The following is a 14,695-nucleotide window of genomic DNA, read 5'->3' as shown; positions in this document are numbered from 1 at the left end:
TTGTGATTAATGCACTTTAATTGTACAGAAGTAGTGCTGAGGTCCAACTAAAGATATACTGAAGTATATTTGATGGTGCTAAAGTGGAACTATTGCAAGTAACCTTCAGGTTCACTTTAAATATCTTGCAATTAAAGACTGCATATCTTGCATTTATTATACAGAGATCATACACTTATTAATAGTGATATTAAAACACATTTTAGGCATAATATTAAGAAATGTGCAACAAAGAAATATTCCAAATAAAGTTTAATTATAATTTTATATCAGTACGTTTTAAGTGATGTGTCAGTAAATAAATTTGAAGTATACTTAGTATGAAATAAAAGTACATTAAAATAAATTATGGCATTGGTTGTTTTATTAGGGTATATATACAAACAGTCTACTGTTCAAAAGATTTTTTAAATATATATATATATATATATATAATTCAGCAAGGGCATAAATGATTGATCAAATGTGACAGTCAAAACATTTATAATGTAACAAAATATTTCTATTTAAAATAAATGCTGCTCTTTTAAAAGTTCTATTCATCAAAGAATCCTGAAAAAAAATGTATCAGGGTTTCCACAGAACTTTTAAGCAGTACAACTGTTTTCAACATTGATAAGAAGAAGAAATGTTTCTTGAGCACCAAATCAGCATGTTAGAATGATTTCTGAAGGATCATGTGACACTGAAGACCAATGAAAATTGAGCTTTGCCACCACAGGAATAAATGACGTTTTAAAATATATGCAAATAGAAAGCAGTTATTTTAAATTGTACTAATTTTTACTGTGTTTTTGATCAAATAAAGAGATCATTGGCAAGCATAAGAGACTTCTTTTATAAACATAAAAACTTACCAACCCCAATCTTTTTGAACAGTAGTGTACTGTATATACTCCTATATTAAACTGACTATGTCTTTTTCTATTAAGCTAAACATAGTAGAAAAAAGAACTATAGAGTTAGAAGCTGATGGGAAAGATAATGGCTATTTCAGTTCGAACAGAAGAGATGCTAGAAACCCTAATGTCTATGGAAATCGTGAACAATCAGAAATGATTTTTTTTAATCAGCTTCTTCTATATGGTTGATTCATCAGAGTCTCCCTTTTTAGAGGAGACATGTGAAGCCACAGGGCTGGCTGCTGCAACTTCTCAACCTTTTTGGTGACAGGTTTTATGAGCCTAATGCAGTTTGTGATGTATAGCATAATAACCTCTCTGACTGTAGGGCCCGGCTCCTAATATCAGCTGGCTTGTGTATCAGGCAAAATTATTGTAATGAGACCCTATTTCCATATAACAGCTAAATGAGTTCATTATTCTAAGTTATATTGGTGGAGTAACCGAAAGAAATTGATGCTTTTATTTGGGCGGAATTGGATTCTGGGCATAAATAGAATTAAGCAAAGTAATGCAAAAAATTATATTGTAGTTATCAAAAGGTCATCACCGGCGGTCCCCCTCCCTCGCACATCCCTCCAATCTTTCACCACATATTTCAAACGGAGGTGCGCTTGTCAGAACGTCTGCGATTATTCCGGTCGCTATGCCCATACAGTTATTGAAATTCTGTCGCATGTCAATTTTACCACAAAAAAAAGCAATTGTTAGACTGTGTCCTTGCATCGAACACCATTTCAAACATCTCCTTTGAAACACAAAACATTGCACGAGTATGCCATCCATCACCGACATGCCGACACGAGCAAGATTTGGTGGATTCCACAGAAGGCTCGCCATCCCCCTTTATCACCCGTGTTGATCATTCACATTCCTAATTGCATTTATTTCTTTCAAGGTAACCTTTACAGCAACCCGGTGTGTGGCTGCAGCAGCACTATTCAAAGAGTCCGTCGAGAGCAGCGCTGCAGTGTATCCTCTTCATCAGCTGATTATGCTATCTATCAGCCACAGCTGTCAATGCTCATTTAAGAGCCCTGCCAGACCCTCCGAGTGATGCAGTCGAGTGTAACCCCGCTGATTGCTGTTTTGTAATCCAACACCTCACCCTGTTCCTTCCTGGAACAAACATTGTAGCCCCTTTAAATCTAAAAATTCATAGGCCTAAGCTCTGGAGAGAGAGAGAGGAAAAAAAAAACGCAGGTCCAAATTCCTTTCTGCACTGCCAAGGCACGCTTGGGATGCTGGCAGCTACAAAGATTCAATTATACAAGGTGCAAAAAATAATTAGAAAAAAATAATAGCACTTAAAAAACCAGGCCCCTCCAGAAATTGCGTAGAACAATAAATCTGTTAATTAGCTCATTAATATTCAATTGGGGTCAGTGGACTTAATGGAACCTTTTTCATGGGCCAAGGAAATGTTTAACACTCAGTTCTTCCTCTGCTGGCTCCTGTTATCAACTATGCACAGGCGAGTGTTATCAGCGCTCCAGATGGTGGAGAACAATGCCGACCCATTATCGTCCCGCCGCAGCGTGTGTGCCTTGTAACCGGTGTGTGGTTGAGACAGTGAAGTATAGATACTGAGGCATTTAGTGTAATTGATATGTGGTATATATCGTATTGTTTAGGCCCTGTTTGTTTGCTCCGCCGCTATTCCAGGCGAAAAGGGAAGGTGAAGATGGATTCTCAGAGCTGCGGTTTCGGGGGTCTCTCTCTACAGGTCACAGATAACTTGTCAACACCGAGGCTGGTGTAAAATGCATCAAAGCTAAAACTCCTGGGCACAGAAAAAAGAGTGAAAACGCACATAGAGTAAGTTTTTGTTTGTGCAAAACAGAGAAGCCGCTGTCAGCCATTAGCATGCACTCAGCCTGATGTTTTATTCAACAAGTGTGATGAGGAAAGTTGTCTAGGCGCAGATTGAGCTCCTCAGAGTTGTTGAACTGTTTTAAAAGCTATTATGAGCTTATTGTCTGCCTTCCTCTTAGTCAATCACATTGCGCACCAACGGCAAAAGGTCAAAGGAAACGTAATAACAGTGCCGAAGTGACGTGAAGCGTTTGAATGCTTCGAAAAGCGAGATTTTTCATACTCTCGGCTTATGAAAGCTCTCCTGATGTCTCCAGCATGGAGACAAATCTTTGAGAAAACGCAAGCTAAATGAATCAATAAAGGCCGAGAGCACAACCGGGTTAGGTGACACATATTAATAGCAACTGGTTATTTGGTGTAGGACATAAAAAAGTCAGACTTTCGCATAGCTCAATAAACAGCTAATGTAGTAACAGAGAGCCTTGTTCATTATTTCTGATGTGAGAATATGAGAAGTCTATGAATTTTCTTATAAACTCTGCAGCTCTCGGCTTGCGAGACTTTCAATTGGCTCCGTTTCTCAGTCAGGACAGAGAGCCGTTTTTATCATCGGCTCTTCAACTTGACACTACAGAGAGAAGGCACAATCATCAAATCTTCTGTCTTGCCACCAGATAGTAGAGGCAGATAACTAGTCTTTGATAAGGTCACTTTCTGTGTCAGGTGCTCTGAACTCACGAGGACCTTCACTTCACTTTCACTTATTAAGAGCTGACAGACTCGCAGCACTTGAAGTGTGTTTGCAGACACCTTTGTGATCCCATTTCATATTGAGCTGGGAGTGTAAGCGCCTAATATTTGGTATTCTGTCATGTTTGATTAGACATGTAACCACCTTACACCATTAACTCTACTGCCATTATCTGAATGCACTGAATACAAAGGAATTGTTGTAACACGGGGTGAGTTTGCTTGACTAATTTTGACACATTCACGCATGCTTTTTCGGTACTTCAATATATCAAAAACACCAATAGATAGAGAGTGCTACAATGCTGGAAATGGTTCAAAGTTGAAGGTGCTCTATGGAGAGGTCATACTTTATACACAAAAAGAGCATTTCCTTGGCACTCAATACATTTAAAAAGCCTTTCATGGCTATAAACAAGGCAAAAAAGGGGTCTAGCAAAAGCTGTATCTGGAATAGTGTGCTGATACTACTCTTAACATTTACAGTATGCCATTTATATGACAGAAATAGTATTTCAAAACCAGCCAGAAAATCTCACAACACAGTTCATATACAGTAGGTGACACTGATAAATATCAACCCAATCACATGATCACTTTCCAAAGTCTTTGCAAGTAACTTAAACTAAAACTGAATCTAAAATAAATTAGGTATAATTATAAATATTTGTAAAAATTAATAAAAAAAAATTATGAAAGCACATAACAAAACTACTAAAACTTGAACTAAAAGTAAATCTGTAAAAATAAAAAATAAAAGCTAATTCAAAATAGTAATATATACTATAATAGTATTTGAATAACATATAATTATAATAACATATAAAATATAAAAAATACTAAAATAACATGGTCAACATCATCTGTAAAAAATCATCTGAAACAACAGTTTTACTACTTTTGACATGAAACATCCATTATAGTTTTTCCTCCACAATTTTTGTGGCTAACATGCACAAAAACACATTGTCTGCTCCATGTATTTCTATTATTGTATCCAATTTAATTTGCTGTTTTAAATGGAAAGGTTTCCTATTTGTTTACCTTTTTTAATTAACATGTTTGAAATGAAATGAGGGATGGGAGTGGTGAATAGAATAACAATAATTTTGAACAGCACCACAATAAATTCTTGGCAAAAATGAAAGCACCAATGTTTTCCCTTATACTGTAACTCATCCAATAATGGGGTGGCGCTTTTTATACTTATAGAGAAAAAAGTTATTTCTTAACTATACTTATTAACTGTTGTTATCATAGCATACAAATGTTGGAATATTGTAAGAACACTACAAAAGCACATAAACTGCCATGATTGAAATTAAATATAAATATAAATAAGAATTAAATAATTTACAGGATTTTTGTTTAGCTATGTCTTTAAATTGAACTAAACTAAAAAAAAAGCATTCATCAAAAAAGCAGCCTAATTATATGCTATAAATACATGAATGCATGTCCATTCCTGCCACGAAATTATAGTTGTCCTGCCGAGTGAATAAACTGTTTGCTCTGTAAGATTAGCATGACGCTCACTCTCTATTAACTTTCTCTCTCCTCCATCCCTCACATGTGCAAGATAAATGTCAACCATAAGAAGGCATGCCTCTCAAATCCCAAATGGGGTCTCACTTTTGAGAAAAACAAGGTGAAACATAAAAGCAACAACCACTTTACTTCTGTCTCAGCTTGAAGTAAAGACTTTATGGATTTTTCACTGAGATAAAAGCAGAAGCATTTTGTTCTAAGCATGCTTGTTTATTGACACCATTCAGCATGCACAGTAAGATTATTTCAAACAGTATTATCTTTTTAGTCACTTGTAAAATTTCAATTTTACTTTGCTTTATCTCTGTGGAGAATATCTATGAGGGTTGCACAGAGGGTGAAGGACTTAGTGGAGATTTTCGCTCACCCTTTTGCTCAGGCAGCTTAGTGAAATGAAATACAAAAACAACAACAGGGAGTCAGTGGGCATGGCAGTGACCAGCAATGCTGAGGCTTCTCTGAGGAAGATTGAAGAAGCCTGCCATTTCTTTATAACTTAGATATGACAGAGAGATATCGCTCACACACAAAATGTGTTCAATTTAGTGTTAGCACTGAAAAAATGTTATTTTACTCAGTCTAGTGGATTTAAAATTTTTTAAAAATCAAAACAACCAATGTAACTGAAAAATGCCTTTCACGAGTGTAATACTGAATGTAATACAAAATAAAAAGTAAGCAAATTCAAATAATAACTTCAATATTGGCAATATTGTATGTCTATGGATTTTGTATTAGTAGGTAAAGTACGAATTTCAGTACTTCAACATATAATATGTAATTCTGACTTCCTACATTCAAGTTACTCACAACTTTAAATTTTGCAATTGTGACCGTTACAATTACAATGTGACTTCAATGCTGCCTTCATGTGCACATGGGGAGCTCCATAACGTCATAATAACAAACTGGGCATTTGTTATTATGACATTTCCCACATTTAATTTGAAAAAAAAAAAATACAGAAGTAGCCTAAACAAAACAATTATATCAAGTCACTACATCTGAAATTATTAAAACCATTGATTTTGTAGAACTTATGTATGGTATGCATGCTTTCTAACGCAACCTTTTATTTTGTCAAACCATGACAGATCAGTTTTTAATTTGTATTTGTTGTCTATAAGCTCATTTGTATAGAGCACCCTAATGAAATTGAAATGGCACAGGAAATTTGCAAAAACCTTCATTATCATTAAACAGACTTGTTTGCCACCATGTTTCACATCAAAACACCCCTTCCAACTTCAAAACTGGGGATTACCCTAGATTTTATTTGTAATTATGACTACACTTGGTCATTCATATGCTTGGAACTCAGTAATATTTTCCTCTCCACTTTAAGTCTGAGTATATATCACAATGTGACTTTACTTTATATCTAGCAATTGCAACTTTCATTCAAGATATCTTATTCAAGATAGATAGTAGACATATCTCTTGAATAAAACACAGTCAGTCATTCCGTCATTACCCAGGCATCTCTGGCTGAGCTTATGGAGTGGATCTCATCATTAGATAAGAAGCTGTGTTTTCAGTCTCTCTTCTTCTCCTAGCTCACTTTGACCCCTCTGACAGCAGAGCCATTATCCAATCAATCCTCTAGTGCTCCAACCACCTACATACACACACGTTTAGGATCCAGACACAAGGGCAACCTCGAGAGCAGAGCTGTAGGCAAAAAAGGAGAGCCCCTCCTGCTGAGTGCAATTGGGATTTGAGAAAGTTAAACACTTCCCAAGCACAAATTCCAGCCTGGGCAACAGTGTAGAGATCCCATTCTCCTCACAGCACACTTCAGTCTAGCAGAGGTCATCTCCATCAGCAGCACTACTCTCAAACACACACTAATGTATACACTGACTCCTCCTTGCTTCCCTGCTGGTGTGGTGGTCCTGATCCCTCAAACACTGCTGTCAACACTTTTACAGCCGCCCTTGACTTTCACAGGACTCGCAGATGCTGAAGGACCTGAAGGACAGAGACGTCAAAATGAAAAGGTGATATCAGACAGAAAATATGAATGGCAGAGACGGAATACATGGAGATCTAAAGTAATTCCTTTAGGAATGACTATAATCAGAGGGTTCGGGTGATTCCTACTGCGAATAGCACATGAGTCACTTTACATTAATTGTTCATGTCATAATCATTTCATTTTAAAATCAGACTGAGATGGAAAACAAGGTATAGAAAAAATGGTGGACAAGAATCACAGTTTTGGAAATGTTCAAAAGCGGATATAAAAATATCTGTTTCTAAAAGTCAGGCAGATGCTGGTATGTTTTTCAGATTAAAGTGAGGCAGTGGCTGGCTACCTTCACTGTGAAAATGTTAACCTAAAAATGTGCTTCACGTGGTAACATCTAAATCTATCGATTTTCAAGTCAGGAAATATTATATGTGATTTAATATAATATTTCTTGACTTGAATAAAATCGAGAGATCATCAACCTAAACACATTAGGTTACACCAGCAAAATGAAATTAGATCAGGTAGAAAAAGCAATTTTCCACTTTTTTCAGTTTTCACATGTACTTTTATTCAGCAAAAGTGACAGTAAAGACTTTTATAGTTTTACAAAGTAATTAGATTTCAAATAAATGCTGTTTACTTTCTATTCATAAAAACTCTGGAAAATAATTCTTGGTTCCCACAAAAATATTAAGCAGTACAACTATTTTCAACATTGATAATAATAACAATGTTTTTTGAGCATCAAATCACCATATTAGATTAGATTTCTAAAAGATCGTGTGACACTGAAGACTGGAGTAATGGCTATTGAAAATTCAGCTTTGTCACCACAGGAATCTTAAAATATATTAAAACAGAAAACAGTTTAAATTGTAATACTATTTCACAGTATTACTGTTTTTACTGCGTTTGTAATCTTAGCCATCTTCAGAACGATGATGTTCACAGTCAGAGAGTGACATCCATGTTTACTAACAGGTGTGACTGCTGAATTGTCCTGGTAATACAACAACTTACAGAAGAACTTTGAATATTTTATGCTTTTTTGGCTCTAAGTCTTTATGAACAAATGACCAAAGTCAAGCCCTATTTCTATTTTCTTTCCAAGCGATACATGATGTGAATCATAATTGCAGCAATAATAACATTGATTAAAGTAAATATCAAAGATGCAACTTCCACAATGGCTGATCTCGTCATAATTGACATATTATACCAATCAATGCACAAGTTCATGCATCAAATCTTAATTGATTAACAACATCTTTAATGCGTTTTAACATTTTTAAGATACTGGGTTGTGCACCGAGCTCAAAGCTGGTGTGGACTCCAGTGTAAGACAGAGACTTCATAGAGTACATATAGCAACATACAAGAGACAAATGTAACAAAAAATGATCAATGGATTGGTACGTTTAGCATTTCACAGCCAAACTGTGATGAAGTCCTTGATGTTTTCTATAATACATGTAAACCGGGTGTCACATTCACTTATCTTTTCGTATACACTCAACTCATCTGAAAAGTTAACACTCCTTAAACTGTTGTCTAATATTATATAGCGCTTTAACATAACCATTCTACACACTGCTGGTTTTTAATTTATGAATGAAGAGCCCTTGAGAAGAACACTGCTGGATCTTACAAAAGGTTTCACATTTTATATTGAATAATCACAATAAGGTAGTTCAATGCTTCTTATCAACATGTACCATATGAAAAAAAAAAAAGAATCATGCACTTTTTGTTAGCAATGATATCAGCAGCCAGCTCATTTGCCATCATTTGATTGTGGACAGAAGATCGCCTGACGCTATACTTTGACTTCCATTGTCCGCTAGCCTTAAGCTATCCCCTCAGGCAATCTGATCAGGTCGTGCTATAACGTATCACTGTTAGCCCATCACGCCTCCGTGTGTACAAACCTGTGCTGCTCCAGCAGAAAAATCTACACAGGAAGGGGGTGGCATTACTAAAACAAAGAGAAGCGTGTTTACAAGTACAAAAACAAGCACATTGCATTCAAACAATGCCACATCAGCCCCAATCCCCCTGTCAAGCTCACTCTCCCTAGCACATGCCCCTGGGGGATCCCAGACCTTCCTTCATGTTCAAAGATTATCAGTTAATCCAAAATGTGCCTGAAACACAGCAGCAAAAACAGGAAAAAAAAAAACAGGAGTGGGCCAAGAATCGGAGGGGGGCTCATGTGGAGACACAGGGTGTTTGGACTTTATTTATTTGTTGGCTTTCATATTAATCCACTGGAACAACACACCATTTTTTCTTTTCTTTTTTTTGGGGGGGGGGCTGATGGGGCATGTGTAAATGTTTCAGAGCCATTAAACGGGAGATGAAAGTTTCAATGGATAGCATGCGAGAGTATTAATTGTAAAGGCCATTATTTGGTGTCCATGAGGCTGAATCAGCTTACCCACTCCATTCCCCCATTTGCATACAAAATGCTTTATTTTGGCAATCAATGAAAGTGCTCCACTGTATGTGTGGCTTATCACATGCTTGCAGCGAATGGATTCCTTCGCCATCTCGTTAAATTCTGTTGATGCGGAACAATTTGAAACATGGCACAGGCTGCAATGACATTTAAAGATGCCTCGGCTTAATTATATTTTGCAAACATTTGGGTTGTTTGTCCTCGGGGATAAAGTGTCTCCACTACAAAGTTAACTTGTTAATAATTGCGTGAAGAAGCGCTCGCTCCTTCTTTCTCTCTCTTTTTTATCTGTTCTTCGTTTCTTCTTTTTTTTATGGAGCACTAATCATCACCTATTAAAGCTGGTTAAGGCCATTCAAGGTGCCTGCTGTACACACAAGGGACACGCCAATGACATTCTGTCCTCTCATTTATTTAAACTAAGGTTTCAGATGTCTGGGATCCATCAGGGACACAGCTGAAGCAAATAGTCAACTGAATCAACTCTATATAAAATGTTCATCTTATATGGTTTGAATGTTTGTTTTGTATGTGAATCACACACTCATCTGACTCATGCAGCAATTCACTTTATGTAAGTTGTAAACTTTTAATGCCAAAGCACTCATGTCCTATTCTATGTAAAATTAAACATTAAACAGTATGCATGCAGGAATACAGCTTTTACATCAGAAAGCCATCAACTGAGCTTTTAAAAAACCATATATTCAAGATAAAATGACTCACGTTCTGCATTTGATTTACATTGCACATTAAAACTGCTTTTGGTTGCTCAGTCAGAAAAATCAATCAACTTACTGTATGATTATATTATGCTGATGTTATGCTTGTCATTATTGTACTGTATAGTGTAAAACTACATAAATATCTAATCTAAAGTTTATCTCAAGTCCGAATTCTGTTTTGTCTCTCCTAAACTAAATTCATGGCCAGGCATCCTGAGTCAACCCATGTAAAAACAAACAGCTCTCTGTCACACTTGAAGAGTCCACATGTATTTGAAGCATTTACATTCCTCACAGTGAGGCATGTGTGTGCTTGTGATGCCGACTCGCCTGTGGGTGGGTTTCTGCTAATGTGCTTGTCTGTGTGTTTATGCACAAGTGTGTGTGTCCGGCATTTTAACCATGTGCAACTGAACCTGCAATTTCACAGCGCATCTCTCGCTGTGCTGCAGTGTCGTGCTGGTGAGGCACCTTAAATAATGTCATTTCCCCCCTGCTGTTTGAGATCAAAGCTTCTATCAGCTGAACCACTGCGCCTTCTCCACCCTCACAGTGGCCCTCTCCGCCTGCCCAGCCCACACTCTCTCCACCACATACAGCGTCCACAACAAAGATGCAATGCACTGGTAAACAACTCTAGATGTCAAACAAAGCCAATCAATTGCTTGTTTCCTGTGTGAAAACACAATCGGTTATGGCTTACCTTTAAAACGATAGGTCGGGCACGTGTAATTACCTTGCTGGAAGGAATTTGCACCACTGTTTTAATATACTGATATTTGTGCCATATATATAGTTTGTCACTAAGCAGTTTAATGAAACCTGACATTGGCTTTATAAACAACAATTTCAATGTAAATGCAACACTGCTGTGGTAATTAGTATATTTGTTTTCCCCCATGAATAATGTTTATAGTGTATGCAGGCACATCCAAATATTGGAATATATACTGTATATATATATGTGTGTGTGTGTGTGTGTGTTATATATAGTTATATATGTTATATATAGGGCTGGGCCAGAATATTCGATTATTCGAATATTCGTTCGGTGGGTTGGCATTCGATTTTCAATTTTGATATTCAACTATTCTTTTTTTTTCTCTTCTTTTTTTTCGAACACCTGGCATCCCCCGCAAACCGGTTCTCATTCGCACTTAAATATGAATCGCCCATGAGCAGTGCTGCCAATTTAGCTACTTTGTAGCTAGATTTAGCGACTTCCCCGCCCCTTTTGAGACTTTTTTCAAAAGTTTAGGGACAAATATAGCAACTTCTTGGACAAACCTTATCTAAGTTCTCATCTTGCCCACTGATCTACGTTCATCTTTATATAGATCAGTGAATTTGCCATTGTGATGTCATCTAGTGACATTTAGCTACCAGTTTTAGCTACTTTCAATTGAAAGCAGTTGGCAACCCTGCCCATGAGTGAACGTCTTGAACATCATGATTCAGTTCATCTGGAAGAGAAGACAAAAATGCCGAAGACCTCAGCTGTGTGGGAGCACTTTAAATTGAGTGAGGACAAGACAAAGGCAGTGTGCCAAATATGCGATTTGAAACTGGCCTACCACAACAGCACATCAAGTTTGAAAAATCTGTAAATGTTCTGTAAGTAGTACGCCTATAGTATATTGTTGGTGTAAAAAAACGAGCTGCTTTTATCCGCCATATTAATCAGTAATTTTACACATGATAAAAACGTGCACTCAATTTGCTTGGAAAATACTTGTGAATATGGCAGTCATAAAAAAACGTACAGTAGCCCAGCCTAATAATAATTTGTCTATATTAAAAGTATTGCTCTTAACAGACCTGTGTGTTTTTTATCACTAGTGCAGTGTCCGTTCTCGGAGCATATACTGTATGTGTGTGTGTGTGTGTGTGTGTGTGTGTGTGTGCGCAAAACATACCAAACTATTGTTTTGTCCAACAAATATTGTGATTTTTATTGTGATTAATATCATTCTGCAGGTGAACCGTCATCCCCAAAAGGCACAAAATCACTTGCACAGCCTTTTACCTTAACTGTTCCAACTCAGTCCAAGCAGTCTTTTGCCATCTTCAAGAAACGGCTAAAGACACATCTCTTCCATCTACACTTGACCCTCTAACACTGGCACTCTCTATTCAATTTCTATTATATCTACTTGTTTTTATTTTTAGTTATTATAAAAAACTCTCTAACACTAGTGTTCTCTATTTTTTTTTTTATTCCAACTACTTGTTTTCTTATTAATTATTATAAAAAATAATAGTAACTTGACCCTCTAACACTAGCTCTATCTGATCTTTTTTTTTTTTTTTACTTTTTAAAATTATTTTTATTTATTATAAAAACGTGCTATGTGTACTATGTGTATGTGTTAGACTATCTTGTCACAGTGCTTAAATATTGTTGCTCTTTTGTTGTTTGATTGTCCTCATTTGTAAGTCTCTTCAGAAAAATTAATCTGTTAAATGATTAATGTATGAGAACACGGTTCAACCTTCCATTAATTGAATAATATAAATGAAGCTGGCCTGAAGTGTATGCCAGTTGTTCTATTGTGTTCACTTGTTTATCTAAAAGAGCTTTGCAAAAATGCAAAGTGTAAATGTAAATTTTTGTAAAATTTACAAAACATTATTCTAATAGAGTTTATAACTAGGTGTTTGAAAGCAACAACATTTGCCAAAAATCATTGATGCATTTTGACCTTTGACCCCTCGAACTCTGACTGAGTCAGGGGAGCAGCAGCAAGTAATGTGTTGTCTTGTGCTGGTAGGACATCAGTGCTCTCTGGCCGAGGCCCAAGCTGCTTTCCCACACGCACGGCGCAGCTACAGGTCAGATTACTATTTACACTGCTTTTCAGCCTTAATCAGGATCTCCATCTGCTGCCTCTCTTCACCGCATAATACATCATCAACACATTCACAACACTCCAGTTATGCTTTACTTTTACACGCTCACACACACACACACACACACGTCCGGCATCACTTCCCCATTCCACAGTATGAAGACAGGTTGAAGGTCTGGCAAGCATTTGAACTCAGATATTAATTATTAAACTACATTTGAGCATCCGTCTGATAATATCTCAGTACCAGATTATTCAAAGTCTCATATGTAGCGTCCTGCTCTCCTCATGGTAACAAATGGAGTATGACAACTGGCCGGTGTCTCAAGGCCTGGCTCACACAGCCAAGCTTCCTCAGGTCCGCATTAATCCAGCACATTCACTCACCATCACTGTCTCTCCTCCATGAATATAAAGGCCCCTGGATTTGTAACAGTATGTCCTTCACGACACTCAAAGCCAGCTTCATTCCCATCAATATTAAATAAAAATTAAAGCCCACTCGATATATGGGAGTGTGCATTGATTTAATATTTCACCCCAGCAGTGAAAGAAGTCCTTGCTCCCACACTCAACTTGCAATTTGGAAATAAATTGACTGATTTAGACAGAGCCAGAAAGAGAGAGAGAGCAAAAAGGGGTTCGATGCGAACCTGGTCCGCCAGCACAGAGTAAGGTGACATTGCACAACAAATCACTTGCATGAATATAGAGAAAGAAAACGATTGCTATTTCTGAAAGCAATTTTGTTTGGTGAAGGTTTGTTGATTGCCATGTATGTGAATCTATCGCTCACATGACAGGAAGGGGCACAAGCATTTCATAAGAGTCAATGGCATATTTTGCTTTTAGCATAAACAATATGAGCCCTAAGACTTTCATACAAAAGCAGACACATTTTTTTTTTTTTTTACATAAAAAGGCAACTTTCTGCACAGGCCTTTTGTGTTTCTATGAGGTGTCAGGCACAGTGCAACTTTTGTGGCAGTACATCCGTTGTACTTAAATTGAGCCTAATGAAGAATAATTAGGTAGTTAAAACGTTGATAACAGAGCAGCTCAGTAAACAGATAAAAGATGAGCTGGCCTAGAGGAAGAGTTTGAGCACACATGTACATTCGCATTACATCACCATGCCGAACTTAAGGACCATTTCACTTCTCAATTTCTCACATTTCTCACTTCTCACTTCTCACTGTTTTTTTTTTCCCACGTGCTCATTAAAACTGCATGTGGTAAAATTCAGAACTTTAATTAGGAATTATTGGAAATGCAAATGAATATGAATATTTATTTAGCTTAGCAACAAGGTATTTTCACACCAAGGTAGACCATGATATGCGCTCAAAAGTTTTAGAGAGGACCATGAATGGATTAAAAAAAAACAAAAAAACAACGAAATTAACATAAAAATGTAAATGACTGTGTAGCCTTTTCATGACTGGTTCAATGTAAATAGTAGGAAAATACTCAGTATAGTATCTTAAATATCCTATAAATGCATTTTATTAAATATATAGAACATGGGTTAAGTCAGTTAAATTTTTTGATATACATACATTACATTAAAATTTAAAAATGTATATTATACATAATAATGTAATAAAAATAAATAATAATTTAATAATTCAGTAGATCATGCACTATGCACAGAGATGCAATATGGTGAC

Source organism: Sinocyclocheilus anshuiensis, unplaced genomic scaffold (genome assembly GCF_001515605.1).
Source record: "Sinocyclocheilus anshuiensis isolate Anshui unplaced genomic scaffold, SAMN03320099.WGS_v1.1 scaffold1037, whole genome shotgun sequence".
Taxonomy (NCBI): domain Eukaryota; kingdom Metazoa; phylum Chordata; class Actinopteri; order Cypriniformes; family Cyprinidae; genus Sinocyclocheilus; species Sinocyclocheilus anshuiensis.
This window is presented reverse-complemented; position numbering follows the sequence as displayed.